We start from the raw sequence: 15,563 nt of genomic DNA, 5'->3' as shown, positions 1-15,563 counted from the left end.
GCCCTGCCTGTTGGATCACCATCATATTCCAGTCCCTAGCACAGGGACTGCCCAGGCACCATCTTCAATGTTGGAGACCCCACAAGGAGAATGGCCCTTCTGAACCACCCCGAGCTCTTCCATTCTTTTTTTTTTTTTTTTTTTTTCAACGTTTTTTATTTATTTTTGGGACAGAGAGAGACAGAGCATGAACGGGGGAGGGGCAGAGAGAGAGGGAGACACAGAATCGGAAACAGGCTCCAGGCTCCGAGCCATCAGCCCAGAGCCCGACGCGGGGCTCGAACTCACGGACCGCGAGATCGTGACCTGGCTGAAGTCGGACGCTTAACCGACTGCGCCACCCAGGCGCCCCTCTTCCATTCTTCCCCAGCTTTTACTCAAGATTCAGACTCAGCAGGTTCCAGTAGGGACTGAACGCATCCACGCTGGGCCTGTCTGCCTTCACACTGCGTTGCTGGTGTTCCAAGGCTTTCCTCCATGATGTTGGCATTCCAGAAAAGGACAGATAGCCAAGAATGGAATTTCAGGTAGTGGAGTGCAGTGGTTATGAACCTGAACTCAAGAAGTTCAAATTCCAGATCTTACACTGGGCAAGTCAGACAACCTCCTGGTGCCTCCAAGTCCTCATCTGTAAAAAGGGGAAATAATAACATTCACCTCAGAGTTGTTGTGAGAATTGAGTACCTGCCACCTAATGTATATAAGCATAAGTATGCGTGGCTATTATAATTAGTGGTGTTTCTAGGGCCAGATCTGTCAAATCGTCTCCAAAGGTGCTTTCTTATCTCATGAAAGGCTAACCCAGCCAACTGGCCAAGACTCACTTTCAGAGAGCTGGTGGAGGGTGTGTCTGATCTGGGTTAGGAAATCAAGGCCTTTGAAATGTAAATGAGGATCGTGTTTTGACCCAGCCAGTTCCCAGGGAAACGAGAGTGGAAGCACCTTTCCCCTGGGAAGAGGGCCGGAAAGCCCTAAGATTGTGGGGGAAGGGCAGGAGGGGAGGCGGCAGGTCATCAAACAGCTCTGTGGAGAACTGAAGAAATCCGTGATGTGCCAAGCCCAATCCTCCCATTGTACAGATGGAGAAGTGGGGGCCTTGCCCGATGGTGAGGATTTGCATCTTCTGAGACTCAGTTTCCCTATTTTCAAAGCAGTAGGTGTAACCTTTCTGTGCAGCTGCTGGACATGGGTTGGAGGCAGCGAAGGTGAGGTGGTGAAGGCCCTTGAGGGAAGCGTGTTCCCTGCCATAGCAGGCACCATTGAGAGGCCCAGGGCTAGTCAGGCAGAGCTGGGGTGTGGGGCCAAGGCCAAGCAGGGCCAGGCTAGTTTGCTTACCGCTGACCCATACTTCTGCCTGACCCTTCCATAAGGGGGGAGAGCAGTTCAGGCCAACCCTATGGGAGTATGGCAAAGGATGAACCGAGGCCTGTGGCCACACGAAGGACACCTGGAGGCTGGTTTCGCATCACCAGCCCCTGTTCTGGGACGGCTCCTGTATCATATTTGTGCTGCCCTAATTTTTAAGAGTTTAGATACTCCTTTGGGGAACCAGACTCATTAGGGGAATAAAAATCCAATTCAATTCTCCACTAAAGCCATTTCCTCTGTTGAAATACTTGGCACAGGTGTTGGAATCTGACAAATCCACGTTTGAATCCCCATCCCAGCACTTACTGGCCAGACGACATGGAACAAATCTTGGTCCTGTGTGTTGGTTGGTTGTTTTTGAGAGAGAGAGAGGAGGGGGACGGAGCTGGGGGGACAGAAATGCCAAGTGGGCTCCATGCTGACAGCAGAGAGCCTGATGTGGGGCTGGTACCCATGAACCGTGAGATCATGACCTGAGCCAAAGTTGGACACGTAACCCACCGAGCCACCCAGGCGCCCCAAACAAATCTTGGTTCTTGGAGCTTCAGTTTCCCCATCGATAAAGTTGGGAGAGTCATCTCTGCCTTGCAGACTTGTTGAGAAGATTAAATTAATTCAGTTATTTATTTCAACAAATCTTTACTGAGCATCCATAGTGTGCCAGGCATTGAGGATACAGCTAAGAATACAAGAGAGACAAACGGGGGCATGTGCTCATGGGGCCTTCAGACAGGTATTAAGCGATCATGACCCTAATACCCGTGTTACAAATTGTGTTATGTGTTATGGAGAAAAATACTCATGAGGAAGTAGTGTGAGCTCAGTTTTGAGGAATAACTAGGTGTGATCTATTTCATTGACTCTAAAGCACGGATTGTCACCACACTTTTAGTTTAGATAACACGGAGAAAGAAACTTTGTGCCAATTAACCATGACATAAAACATTCTTACCCCTAGAAATGTTAGTTTGTGCTTCCAGAAAGAGTTCTTTTTAGACTTTCCTTCAGCTCCAGAGGAGTTTCCTATCTCCTACTCGATTGAAAACAGAAGGGGAAGTCAGAGATCAGTGTAGGGTAAAATCCAAGAGAAGTGCACCTTGCCCTCAGCAAGTTTGCCGGTGTAAAGTCCCTGAGATGGTAGCAGACAGGCTCCCAGGTGCTGGTTCCATGGAAAGGGGAGACAGGACAAGAAGGCTCTGCGGAGCCAGCAGAGAGAAGGGCAGGAAGGGTGGGGAAGGGGTCCTGGCTGTGTGCCCACTGTTGGGCTCAGCTTTGGCTGCTAATAGAAGAGTGGCAGAAGGAAAAGAGCCAAATGCCCAACTGGGGGATTGTTAGACATTGTAGTCTATAAAATGAATCCTGCTGGCAGAGATTTAAACATGCATCTTCCCCAGAAGCACAGAGCACCCCAGTTTCCAGATCTTGGTTTCTAAATACCATTCTCCACTAAAAACAAGCAAACAAACAAACAAACAAACACAGGCCACTTTGGGGAACAAGCCAATTCCAGGGCTGGCTCAGGGAAGGTACAAGATGACCCTGGAACATCTTGTTGTGCTAGAAAATGACGATGTGCTAAAAAAAAAAAAATTAATGAGGACATGCCAATAGGAATGGGAGCCAGTGTAAAAGGGTTTCTACTGGACGAATTTGGCATAACTTGAGCACTGAAATAAATAATATGAGTTATAGGTTATAAGCCAAAGAATAAAATAACAATCCATGAGTCCCTCTCATATAAAGAAAGAAATGAATAAGTAAATGAATGGGGGAAGAAAAGAACACTCTTCCTTAACAGAGAATGCCAAGAAGCAAATGTAGAAAAATGATGGAATTAGAAAATCATCATTTACCGATCACCATGATATTAACTGTTTCAGGCAAGAATCATGAATGGATACTACCAGTGGTGGATGGTAAGAAACAGGATGTTTACACAGAGTAAGACAGTACACAAAGCAGAAAATCCTTTTGCTATAGAGACATTAGTAGGACAGTGGGATCCAACACTACGAGCATAACCACACAAATTTCCCGATTTTGATCAATGTACTGTCGTTATTTGTTATATGAGAATGACCTTCTTTTTAAGAAGTACATGCTGAAGTATTTAGGGATAAAAGGGCATATCTGTCGCTTATACTCTTTTTTTTTTTTTTTAACAAGGGATTTTTTTTTTTAACGTTTTATTTATTTTTGAGACAGAGAGAGACAGAGCATGAACGGGGGAGGGGCAGAGAGAGAGGGAGACACAGAATCGGAAGCAGGCTCCAGGCTCTGAGCCATCAGCCCAGAGCCCGACGCGGGGCTCGAACTCACGGACTGCGAGATAGTGACCTGAGCTGAAGTCGGCCGATTAACCGACTGAGCCACCCAGGCGCCCCTGTCGCTTATACTCTTAAATAGTTCAGGGGAAAAAAAGAATATGAGTGTATCACACACACACACACACACACACACCCCTCACATGCACACACACAGAGAAGAAAAAGATATTGATAAAATGGTGGCATGGTGGTAAACCTAAGGCATTTTCCAGAGTACAAAAGGCCAATCACCAATTTCCGTGGTGTGAATACTCTGCCTCCATGGCCAACTTCCGCCTACCAACACGAAGTCACTGAATAGGGAGCTGGGAACAGAGTGGCACAAGAGCTCTAGTAGCCAGCACACCTGCGTGCCCATAAACATGGTAAAAGGGTAATATTTGGGGAAACTGAGTGCAGGGAATATGGGAATATTTGTGCTATTGTTCTGCAACTTTTAGGTAGTCTGAAATTATTTCAGAGTCAAAAGCTGGCTTTTTTTTTTTAAGTTTATGTATTTATGTTGAAAGAGAGAAAGAGAGAGAGAAGGGGAGGGGCACAGAGAGAGAGAGAGAGAGAGAGAGGGAGAGAGAGAATCCCAAGCAGGCTCCGTGCTATCAGTACAGAGCCTGACGCTCGGACTCAGGAATCCTGAGATCATGACCTGAGCCGAGATCGAGAGCCAAACCCTAAACCTACTGAGTCATCCAGGAGCCCCAAGTTGGCTCTTGAAAATATGGATCTTACAACTGATAAGGTACAATAAATGAACTGTGGAAAAACCGTGAAGGAGTACCCAAGGAGAGACACAGGAGTGCGTAAAAGCCCTGAGGCTGGAAAAGCACAATTCACTTGAAAACAAACAAATAAACAAAAAACAAAGAAAGCCTAAGTGCCTGGGGGGGGGGGTGGGTTGCAGAGGAGCTGAGAGGTAGGCAGGGGCCAGGACACATGGGGTTCACAGGGCATATTGAGGGTCTGGGTCCTAGTAAGGACAGGAGGGAGAAGTCACCCAAGCACTGAGCAGTGGGAGGGGGAATGTGGCCTTATTTGCTTTTATCACTCTGGCCCCTGGCTGACCCTCAATAAATGGTGGCCATTAATACTGCTGCGCTCTCTGCTGTCACTTCCCCAGGGGCCTTTCTGCTCAATTGGAGTTGACAGCAGGCGGCCCCCATACCCGCAGGCTACCGGGCCCAGCCCCACCTTACCCCTTCTCACCCCACACCTGTCAGACCTGCTTTCTGAGCACACAGGCCCTTCCCCCTTCTCCATGTACTTCCTTCTGTCGGTCTTGGTTTCTAGGCTGGGAGTCCCAGAGCCCAAGGGGGCCTGGAGAGGTTTGAGTTCAAGGTGGAATGAATGGGCTGTTTGATGGGAATCTCCCAGGGCAACCTCCAGGCTTGGTACAGTTGGAGTGGCTGTGGGCTTCCTTTTTTCCAGATGAATCACTGCTCTGTGTGTCTGTGACTCTGTGTGCCCTCCCCCTGACGTGCCCTGGGGCCCTGCAGTAACAGGAGGGGACTGGATGTGTGCACCGAGCAGCTCCTCTCTTGCGACCAGCATTAACCGCGGCGTGCACTCTGCCAGGTACCCCGCGAGGTGTTCCTGTGCGTTCCTCATCGACCCTGCCGGTGACCCTGCAGGGGGACACATTATGTCCATTTTGCAGGAGAGGAGACAGAGGCTAGAAAGGTTTACTGGACTGCTCAAGTTCACGTAGCTGAGCCAAAGATTCAAGCTACGTCCTCCAATCCCTAAAGCCTGCATTTCTGCCCGCGGTTCCTGTGTTCCGTCTCTCAGCCTGGGCATCAGTGTTGTGGGCGTCCAGGCTGCGTGGACAGGCAAACTGGGGGTGACTGAGGGCCCTGCTGTGCCAGGAAGGGGTTAACTGGGATGCCCTCAGCAAGCTGAGGTTTGGCCAGGCTAGTTGCCATGGCAACAGCAAGGTTTGGGGAGTGGGAGGCCTGCATGGCCCGATCTTCTGAATCACTGGGTGTTTATTCGGTGGTGAACCCCTTGCAGAGTCCTCTGCAGAGTCCTCTGTGACTGCACGTGGCCACCAGGAGTGGCTTGTGGGGGGCCAGGGTGAGGGCGCGAGTTCTCTGAGAGGGTGAAGCCCAGAGGCCTCGGCCAGGTTGCCCCTCACCAGCGCTGCCCCGGGAGCCTTTCCCACCAGGAAGACCCCAGGCTTCTGCCTTCAGCTCCCAGATCCCCAGGCTAGGTGGGCACCGGGCCCGAACACAGATCTGGGGCCAGAGGGGGTTAATCAATCATTCCTTTATTCATTCTTTTACCAAATATTGATTGCTTGCCCTAAATACACCAGTCACTGTACCAGGGGCTGTGACCTGGGGTCAGCTTCCAGAAGCCAAACGGGCTCTGCACTCACAGAGCTGCCTTTCCAGTTGGCTGGAAGACCCCCGACACGCGCTTCCTGGGTGTCACCGTGGCCAAGTCCCTTTCCCTCTCTGAGCTCGTCTGCAAAATGGGGCCCGTGACGCCCACGCTGCAGGGATGCTGGTGTGGACAAGGTGATATATTTGAAGCATTTCCCTGGGTGCCTAGCACACAAAAAGGGGCTAAACATGCAGCTGTGACATAAACTCCTGTAGGCCGCTCACCTTTCCTCCCAGCCTCAGAAGCCAGGTGATGATAAAACTCACAAATGAGGAGCCCTAGACTCTAGACCCCGGGCTCACAGTGAGGCAAAATCTCAATACTGACCCAGTTAGACTGGCTTTTCCACCAGCGGGCCTGGGACCTTGGCTTCAGTCTGCCCCTTTGTAATTCGACCTTGGCTTCAGTCTGCCCCTTTGTAATTCGGGAGCCTTCTTCCTCCACACTTAAAGGCGGGAACATACCTGAGCTGATGGGAGGTACTACAGTGGACGTTTGAGTCCACTGGGAGAATCAAGGCCATTTCCCCCACCGCCCACACCCTGATAAGACCCCATCCTGGCCTTCCTCTCCAGCCCAACTAAGCTTTTTGCGACAACATAGATCTCAGCAGTTATCTGTTGATTTGATTCAAATTTGCTTTTCGAAGCTAGACTAGCCTCGCCAGGGGGAAGGCCTCCTCCCAATACCCATTCAGGACCCTGCCCTCTCATGTCTCCCCCTCGCAGCCCCCAGCTGGTGTGCCGTGGCAGCAGAAGCAAGAACTTGATTATGTGACCCGCCCCACACTGCACCCCAGGCCTGTTTTCACGAGGGAGGGAACCCCGAGGTCCTCGGGGTCAGCCAGAGAAACACCCTCTGTGGCCTCAGCACAGGACAAGGCTGCTGCTGGGGGACAGGAAGGTCAGCCAGGCCGGTTACAGTTAGAAGCAACATGTACACCACACCTACACTTAGAGAACCAGCAGAGAAGGAGAAAAACTTACAAGAATTTCAGATTTGATAGCTCAGAAATACAAAGCTTCAAAGTAGTCGTCGTGGGAAAACTCAAAATGTTGGAGCACTTTCTCACACTTACTTTGTTGGCTTAGTGTTGATTTTGTTTTGTACTGCTCATGGCCCGATTGTTTTGGGGGCTGGTGCCTTTAGAAGTCTCCATCAAGGCCTGGAAAATGAAAGTGGGGCGCACAGTCTGTGGGATCCCCCCAAATCTGTCCCCAAAGGACAGAGAAGGAAGGCGTTTTCCTCTTTCTTCTGTCAGACACCAAAGGAGGTGAGCTTAAGCTGGGTTGGAGGTGGTGCTAATGAGTCATCCAGGCATCCAGGATTTTCTTCTCTCGCCACTCTTGAAAACCTTCTCCTCGGCTGGGTGTCCGGGTACACGTTTATCCTGGGACAGGGCTCACGGAGCAGATCATAGCTGTCATTTGTTGGTGAAAGGTCAGTGGGCTGGGAGAAAGCTGTTGGGGGTGCTGGGAGGGATGACAGGAACTGCAGAGATGAAGAAGCTCCCAGCCAGCCCCGCCCCTGAGCTGGAAAACCTTTAACAAAGGATCCGGCCAAACCATAAAAGAAAAGGACAGGCAGACAGACATGCCCAGCAAACACATCCCCCCGTGAGGAGGTCAGAAAACGCTTGGACAGCAGAAGGAAAGGAGACAGATGGCCCAAGAGAAGAAGGAAGCCTGGAGAGAATGTCTGAGGATTTCTGTTCTGGTCTGGTCTGTTCTTTTTTCTCTATTCTATTCCTTCCTTCTTTCCTTCCTTCTTCCTTCCTTCCTTCCTTCCTTCCTTCCTTCCTTCCTTCCCTCCCTTCCCTTCCCTTGCTTCCTTCCTTCCTTCCTTCCTCACTCCCTCCTTCCTACTTTCCTTCCTTCCTTCCTTTTTAAATAGACTTTATTTTTTAGAGCATTTTTGAGTTCACAGCAAAATTGAGCAGAAAGTCCAGAATTCCTACATATCCCTGCCCCCTCTCACACACAGTCCTCCCCGGCCATCAACATCCCCACTAGAGTGGTACATTTGTTATAATCAATGAACCTATGTTGACACATCATTATCATCCAACTACATAGTTTACGTTAAGGTTCACTCTTAGTGCTGTACATTCTACGGGTTTTGATAAATACGGAACAATATATATCAACCAATATGGTATCATACCTCATGGTGTCACTGCCCTAGAAATCCTCTGTGCTCACCTATGCATCCCTCCCTCCCACCTAACTCCTGGCTACCACTGACCTTTTTTTTTTTTAAGGTTTATTTATTTATTTTGAAAGAGAGAGAGCAAGCACGAGCAGGGGAAGGGCAGAGAGAGAATCCCAAGCAGGCTCTGCACGGACAGCACAGAGCCCGATGCGGGGCTCAAACTCGCGAACCCATGAGATCAAGACCTGAGCCGAAATCCAGAGTCAGCTTAACGACTGAGCCACCCAGACGCCCCAACCATTGATCTTTTTACCGTCTCCATAGTTTCGCCTTTTCCAGAAAGCCCTACAGTTCGAATGTATGTAGCCTTTTCCAATTGGCTTCTTTCAGTTAGTAATTGCACTGAAGTTTTCCCCATGTCTTTTCAAGGTTTGATAGCTCATTTCTTTTTAGTGCAGAGTAATATTCCATTCCTGGATTTACCACGGTTTCCTTATCCATTCACCTACCGAAGGACAGCTTGGCTCCTTTCAAGTTTGGGCAATTATGAATAAAGCTTCTATAAACATCTGTATACAGGTGTTTGTGTGGACATAAGCCTCAGCTCCTTTGGGTAATACCGAGGAGCATGAGGGTTGGATTGTATAGGAAGACTATGTTTACCTTTGTAAGAAACCGCCGAACTGTCTTCCAGAGTATCTGTACCATGTTGCACTCCCATTGGATATGAGCGAGAGGTCTTTCTGTTTTTAACTTTTTTAATGTAAGCTTTACACCCCACGTGGGGCTCGAACTCATGACCTCCAGATCAAGAGTCACCCGTTCTATTGACTGAGCCAGCCAGGCGCCCTGAGTAAGAGTTCTTGATGTTCCACATCCTCACCAGCATTTGGTGTCATCGGTGTTCCAGAATGTGGCCTTTCTAACGGTAGCAGCTCAGCGTTGTTTTAATTTGCAATTCCCAAATGACATTGGATGCGGAGCATCTTTTCATATGCTTATTTGCCATCTGTATGTCTTCTTTGGTGAGATGTCTGTTCAGGTGTTTGGCCCATTTTAAAAATTGGGTTGTTTGTTTTCTCATTGCCGAGCTCTTTGTACATTCTAGATAACGGTTCTCACTTAGATCTGGCTTTTGCAAAAATATTCTCCCCATCTATGGCTTGCCTTCTCATGCTCTTGAACCCCAGCTTCTGAGCTGATGGTTCCAGCCCTTGACCAAGCCCAGAGGTGGTACAGGATCTAACCTTTTGCACCCAATTCAGGACTCCTCCAATGGGCAGGCTTTGCTCTGGGTGCCTCAAGGGCTGGCAGAGACCTTGTCGGATGTGCACGTGGTCTGGAGGCCCCGCCCCATCCGATCCAGCGTCCTTCCTACTGCAGGGGGCTGCTCCCACTTACCTCTGTGCAGAACTGACTCTCGGGCTCTGTTAGTGCCGGGAGAAAAGAAGTCAGAGAGATGGGCCAGAGAGAGACTGAAGATGCCATTTGTTTTAAGCTTATTTCTTTGTTAATTTAAGTAACCTCCACACCCAATGTGGAGCTCAAACTCACAATCCTGAGATCAAGAGTCGAATGCTCTTCCAGCTGAGCCAGCCAGGAACCCCTGGAGGTACCGATTTAAATGGAGAAGTCAGGGAAGGTGCCACCGATAATGTCACCATGTCGAGCTGAAATCTGGAGCCAAGACAGCACCCCACTGCAAAGGGGTCCAGGAGAAGGCAGGTCAAGTGCAAAGGCTCTGGCCTATGTGGCTGAGGCAGAGGGTGCCAGAGGACTGGGAGACGAGGCCACAAAGTTTCAAAGATTGGAATGGAGGCAGGCCATAGTCGGAAGTTTGGATTTATTCCAGATGCGGCGGGAGGCCACCAGAAGGTTTTCAGGCTAGAAATGATTCGCATTTTTAAAAGCTTGCACTGGCTGCTAGGTGGAGGACAGCCTACAAAGGAAAGAGCAAGAGGGGAAGCAGGGAGACCAGTTGGGCATTTTATGGTTTGGGTTAATATAAATATCCCAGCCTAACAGCGTCTCCCTTGCAGAGGATCACGGGGGCCCATTGCATAGAATCCCATGCATAGAATCCCATGCACACTCACTGCAAACCCACACACACCTCAGGTCCCCCACACTCATACACACCCACAGCCTGTCCTGGACACAAGTGCACATGTGTGCATTCACGTTCCCCCACATGCACAGAGGCATACACGTGCTGCCATGCATGGCACCAGCAGAGACGTTTTCAGGCAAGTACACACACACACATACACACTCCCATTTACACACACATTTACTCCCAGGTTGGGGGCTCCCCTTAACCCCTACTTTGGTTCATCCTCATGCAGCCACTGTGGGCCACCTGCCCAGCCACTCGTCACATTAAGCAGCTGTCACTACACTCCTAGTGACTCACAAGGCATTGGGGTGAGGGGACAGAGGCTGCCCCCTGAGGCCTGAGAAGCCCTCCCAGGATGGGGAGGGATGGGGGGAGCGATGGGAGGGAGGCCTCACAAACCTCAAGCCTCAACGGGCAGAGGACAGGCTGGGGGTGAGGTGGGTGGGATGGGTGCTGCTTTGGGGAAATCTGGACTCCTTTTCAAGGCCCCATAGGACTCTACCACCCTCCTCCTACCACTTCCTGTCCAGCACTTTCCACTTCCAGCTCTGAGGGACAGCCACAGTGACGCGCCAGGAGCCAGTAGCTCTTTGGACACACACCTTTGGATCTTTGCAGATGCTGCTCCCAAGACCACCTGAAACACCTTCCTTATCCTTCCAGACTCAGCTTAGAAGCCACCTCCTCCGGAAAGTCTTCCCTGATTGTCCCAAATCATCCTTGCAATTGGAGGTCCTTCCTGTGCTCCTGTCTAGCATCTACTGCACTGTCCAGCACCCAGTGTTATACTTGTCTGTTTCCCCATCGGGGCAAAGAACATGTCTGTTTGATGCATTGCTCCCTGGCACATAGTAGGTGCTGAACAAAGAGTTCTTGAATAAATAAAAATTGCTCCTTTGTGCCAGTGAAACTAGAAAGGAGATCACTTCTGAAAAAGAATCCTTGCTTCCTCTACCTTTTTTGCTACTCCAAGAGCCACCTGATGATCACTAAGTCTCCAGTTCACACAGTAGGACACCTGTGGCCATGATTCTCTTCACCTCTTCTGTCTTCAACCTCCTCTGGTGTGTGTGGCTGGGATAATGCCAGGGCCCCGGGGTTGGGGCAGGAGATAATGGGGGAGATTTGGAAAGTGAGGTGACATGAGGCAGAGAAATTCAAGTTAAATGTATATAACTCCCTATTATTTTCTATGGAGAGAGGGTGGTAGACACGGAGGGGAGAATCAGGCTGGGCATTTGGGGACTGAAAAGAGCAAGAGAATGTTCCCAGAGAAAGAAGACCTTAAACGACCCAGATAGGGCTGAAGCAGTTTGCTGATCAAAGGAAAGGGCCGGTCGGAGCATCGGCACTACTGAGGAATCTGAGATGTGCCAAGAGAGGTAGCTCGATGCCTCAGGACCTGGGCAGCACTGGTGGTCAGATAGGAATCCAACTTCCCCTCCCAAGAAGCAAAGAAATATAAAACTTGATAGCTATCCCTCAGTGGGTGTTTACTACAGAAAAGGCAAGTGCATCCTACTGCCACTTCCCAATCCACACCATGACAGACATCACTAATCAATCATGAGTGCACCCATCACCCCCAGGCCAGGATGAGATGTCAGAATTCTTCACCCAGGGCTCCCAGAAGCCCTAATTGATCAGCTGGAGCTGGCACATTAAGGTAGACCCTTTTTGCCATCACTGGTGTCCTGAGTGCTTAAAAATTTGTCTCATTCAATTCTCACAATAAATCTATGACATCCATATGAACTTTTATTTCCCAGGTGAAGAACAAAGAAGGGTCAGCCTGGTTAAGAACTTGACCAAGTTCACAGAGCTACTAAGAGTCGGGCTGAGAATTCAGACCCTAGTAAGTCTGTCTCCAAAGTCCATGCTCTTGCCACTGTACCATGCACCCTGCCTCCCCTCGGCATCTGGACCACCACGTTGTGGGCATTTGCTGGGGCTTTGTTGCCTCCCAATCTCCAGACTTCCTGTCCCATGTGAGGTGCCAGCAGGTAAGAGGCATTACCCTCAACTAGGGCAATTGAGGAGTCTTTCAAAAGGCACTATTTGCCTAGGGCGGGCAGTGCTAAAAGAAACCAGAAGGAATTCTGCAGACCTTGATGTGACAGGGAGGGAGATGGCTGGAAGCTGAAGAGAGTCAGAGCTGCAAAGGAAAGAAACAAGGGGAAAAATACCCCGATCTCTCTCCGCCCACCTTCCTAGTCTCCTCCAGTGGGAGACCCTGGAAGCCAGAGGCATGGGAGTTCGGCTGATGAGGCCCACACAGGTCAGCCTCCTGGACTTCAGAGTTGGGGGAAAAGATAGAAGGATGGAACTCTGGAGATGCAGACTGAGAAGGCCATCCAGAGTGTTCCTTCCGTATTTGGGGGGATGGGGTAGGAATTTCCCTTCCTGAGGAGTATTCATGGGACAATAGTCTGAATCCAAAGACCTGGAGGACCAGGAGAACCGATGGGGTAAATCCCAGTCCAAGGGCAGGAGAAGACTGACTTTCCTGCTCAATAGGCAGAGAGAACATTCTCCCTTCTTCCACGTTTTTGTTCTATTTAAGCCCACTAGCATTGGAGAGGGCAATCTGCTTTACTCAGCCTAAGGATTCAAATGTTAATCTTATCCAGAGACACCCAGAATAATGTTTGACCAAATATCTGGGCATCTCATGGTCCAGTCAAGTTGACACACAAAATTACCTGTCATCACACCATTGATGGCAGAGGGGTGGTAACAGCAAAAGCATCCTAAGCAGGCTGCCCTGTGGCGTGACCTTGGCAACGACGCTGACTGCCTAGCATCTCTTGGATCCTGCTCACCTTCCAAGCTGGGACTCCAGCCTTCCCACTGATGCTGTGAGCAGCCCCCAATCCTTCCAGCAAATCTTTTCTCTGCTTGAGAATGTCAGAGTCCATTTCTGCCTCTTACAGTCAGCACCCTGGCTGGCACAACCACCCAGAACAGCGTGATGATGCATAGAGTGGTGACCCCCGACAGGTGCATCAGGAATGCATCAAGCGGGGACACATCCTCAGAGGATCCCGGTTCCCCTTCCGAATATCACGGCTCTGCCATTCACGAAATTCGGCAAGATTGCTTTGAGATCATTCGTGCTTATGGCTGAGCTGCCTCTGGGACACCCCAGGGCATTTCATTCTACCGCGTGTGCCCCACTCCCAGACATGGTTTGCTTTAGGAGGCTGACAGAAAATAGACCGCACTGCCCCAGGAAAAGACCCTGCCACAACCCATGTGTGGCTGCTTTGGAAGTCCACAGTCACACACCAGATGCCCTGAAGGAATCCTCTGAGGGAAGGGCCCCTCTCTGCCCACTGGACTAACGCCCCCACCCCCTCAGCAGCCTCCCTCGGCCAGAGGCCTGAAGCTGAGGTTGATCTTGACTGAGCTGCCCCAAGAAGTAGCCAGTTGTGTCACCGCCTCCACCTCCCACCCCGACGCCGAGGATTCGGATGTGTCTCTGGATGTTCAATATTTGCTCAGAGAATCAGAAGGGAAGCAAAGCGAGAACCATCGAGGTGACAGGCTGGTGCCTGCAGTTCCTGGGCTGCACCAGCCCCGGGGTTTCCAGAGAAGGCAGGAGGGGCCGGGGGCAGGCTGGCACAGAGACCCTCAGCCCCAGGGACAGCCCGAGGACTAACAGGAGCAGACCGAGCGGGGTTCAGAGATCCAGGTGGCTCTGCTCCCCCACTCCACACACTCCAGGGCTCCATTCTGTGGGGTCCGTACATGCACACGTCAGCACCAGGGTCCCACCATTCTGCAGAACTGATGCATCAAGCCCGGGGCCAGGGCGCATGTAGCCACCAGGCTGCCGTGAGAGCCGTGCGTCCATGTCTCTTGCCCTCGGGAAGCCTAGGGCTCGTGGGACACAGCCACACAAGTGTACTCGTGAGACACTGCAGGGAAGCCCAGGCATGTCACAGGGGGGCCTTGAACCAGCTCCTCTCCCTGAGACCCCTGACCTTCCTCTTCCTCCAGTCCCATGAGTCCCGAGGACAAGCCTGTGGCTGGCTCCCAAATGTCTTCCTGCACCTCTTCCCCCTGTCCTCACAACAAGGCTGGAGAGAGATCCTGGGAGGTGACGTGGGGAGCCCAGGCTGCCCCCTTCCTGCCCTCTCACTGTCCCAAATACACTGTCTATCTCTTCCCTGGGGTGCCACTGGACTGGCCAGCAGCTCCCAAGTTCTTGGAGGATGACCCCTTCTCAGGCCAACAGGGCGTGCACCCTCTCCTGGGAAGCGGCGGGGCAGGGGGGTGGGGGTGGCCATCCGCCCCCACCAGGGTCTTGCACCAAGCACAGCTTGGTCGTACTGCTGATGGTGCACGGAACAAGACCCCTGCCCAGAAAGGAGGCCAGGAATAGAGGGCCATCGGCCCGTGCTCCAGGGACCTCAGACTTGAGCCTGGCTGTGGCTGGGCCACCTGTTGGTCCCCCCTTGTCTGTGGCAGCTGAGCAAAGGGGGGCCTCCCACGGCAGGCCTGCACCTTTGCCCACACTGGCCCCTGCCTCCCTGGTCTTCCCGACATCCCCTGGCTGCCCACTTGGTACTTGGCTCCAGGCTGCCCAGGACAAGGGGTTTCTAGGCACTTGTGAGCCTCTCTCTCCCCTGGGGTCTGCAGCTCAGGAGGGATGGCTTGTGCCAGGAGGGGGCGGGGGGGGGGCGGCCAGGGCCGGGAGGGCCAAGTGCAGGAGGGGCAGCCTTTTATCTTGGCTCTGTAAAGCAAAGCCACCCCCCGCCCGAAGCTGGCCGGCATTGGCACGCACCATAAATCTCCAGGATGCCGCAGCTGTGACTGGATTATTTATAGTTCCCGTCTTACATTTCTAACACGAAAATATCACACAAAGGGAAAGGTAATGAAATCTCACCTCTCCCGCACGTCCCTCACTCCAAACTGCAGGGCTTTCCAGAAGCCCTTGTGGCTGAAGGAGGGATGAGAGAGGCCCGCTGCCCGCCCCCCCCCCCCCGCCTCCCTCCCTCCTTCTGTCAGTCACACGCACATTTCTCCTCACCCACCCCTACATTTGCTCTCAGACACATTCTCTCACGTTTTCTTTCTCTCACACATACATTTCCTCCCAGATGCACAGACAATTCTGTTCTCTCGCTCTGCTCGCTCTCAGCTCGCCCCGCCTGAGCCCTTCCCATCCCCCAGACACACCCCACACCTCCCTGCCCTTTCCCTTTCCCCACCGC

The 15,563-nt window shown here is 51.5% G+C and overlaps 1 long non-coding RNA gene across 1 annotated transcript in view; it reads right to left on the bottom strand.

Moving 5' to 3' along the window:
- Positions 1-357: 357 nt before the first annotated feature.
- Positions 358-15,563, bottom strand: part of LOC125909321 (uncharacterized) — a 26,873-nt gene continuing 11,667 nt past the window's right edge. Inside the window, exons 3-4 of the long non-coding RNA XR_007453654.1 lie at positions 7,153-10,164; positions 358-628 (exon numbers count right to left, since the gene is read on the bottom strand). This is a non-coding gene — a long non-coding RNA (uncharacterized LOC125909321). The remainder of the gene's footprint in view (positions 629-7,152; positions 10,165-15,563) is intronic.

Source organism: Panthera uncia (assembly GCF_023721935.1).
Source record: "Panthera uncia isolate 11264 chromosome B3 unlocalized genomic scaffold, Puncia_PCG_1.0 HiC_scaffold_1, whole genome shotgun sequence".
NCBI lineage: Eukaryota > Metazoa > Chordata > Mammalia > Carnivora > Felidae > Panthera > Panthera uncia.
The sequence above is the reverse complement of the archived record's forward strand: the minus strand, read 5'-3'. Positions and strand labels throughout refer to the sequence as shown.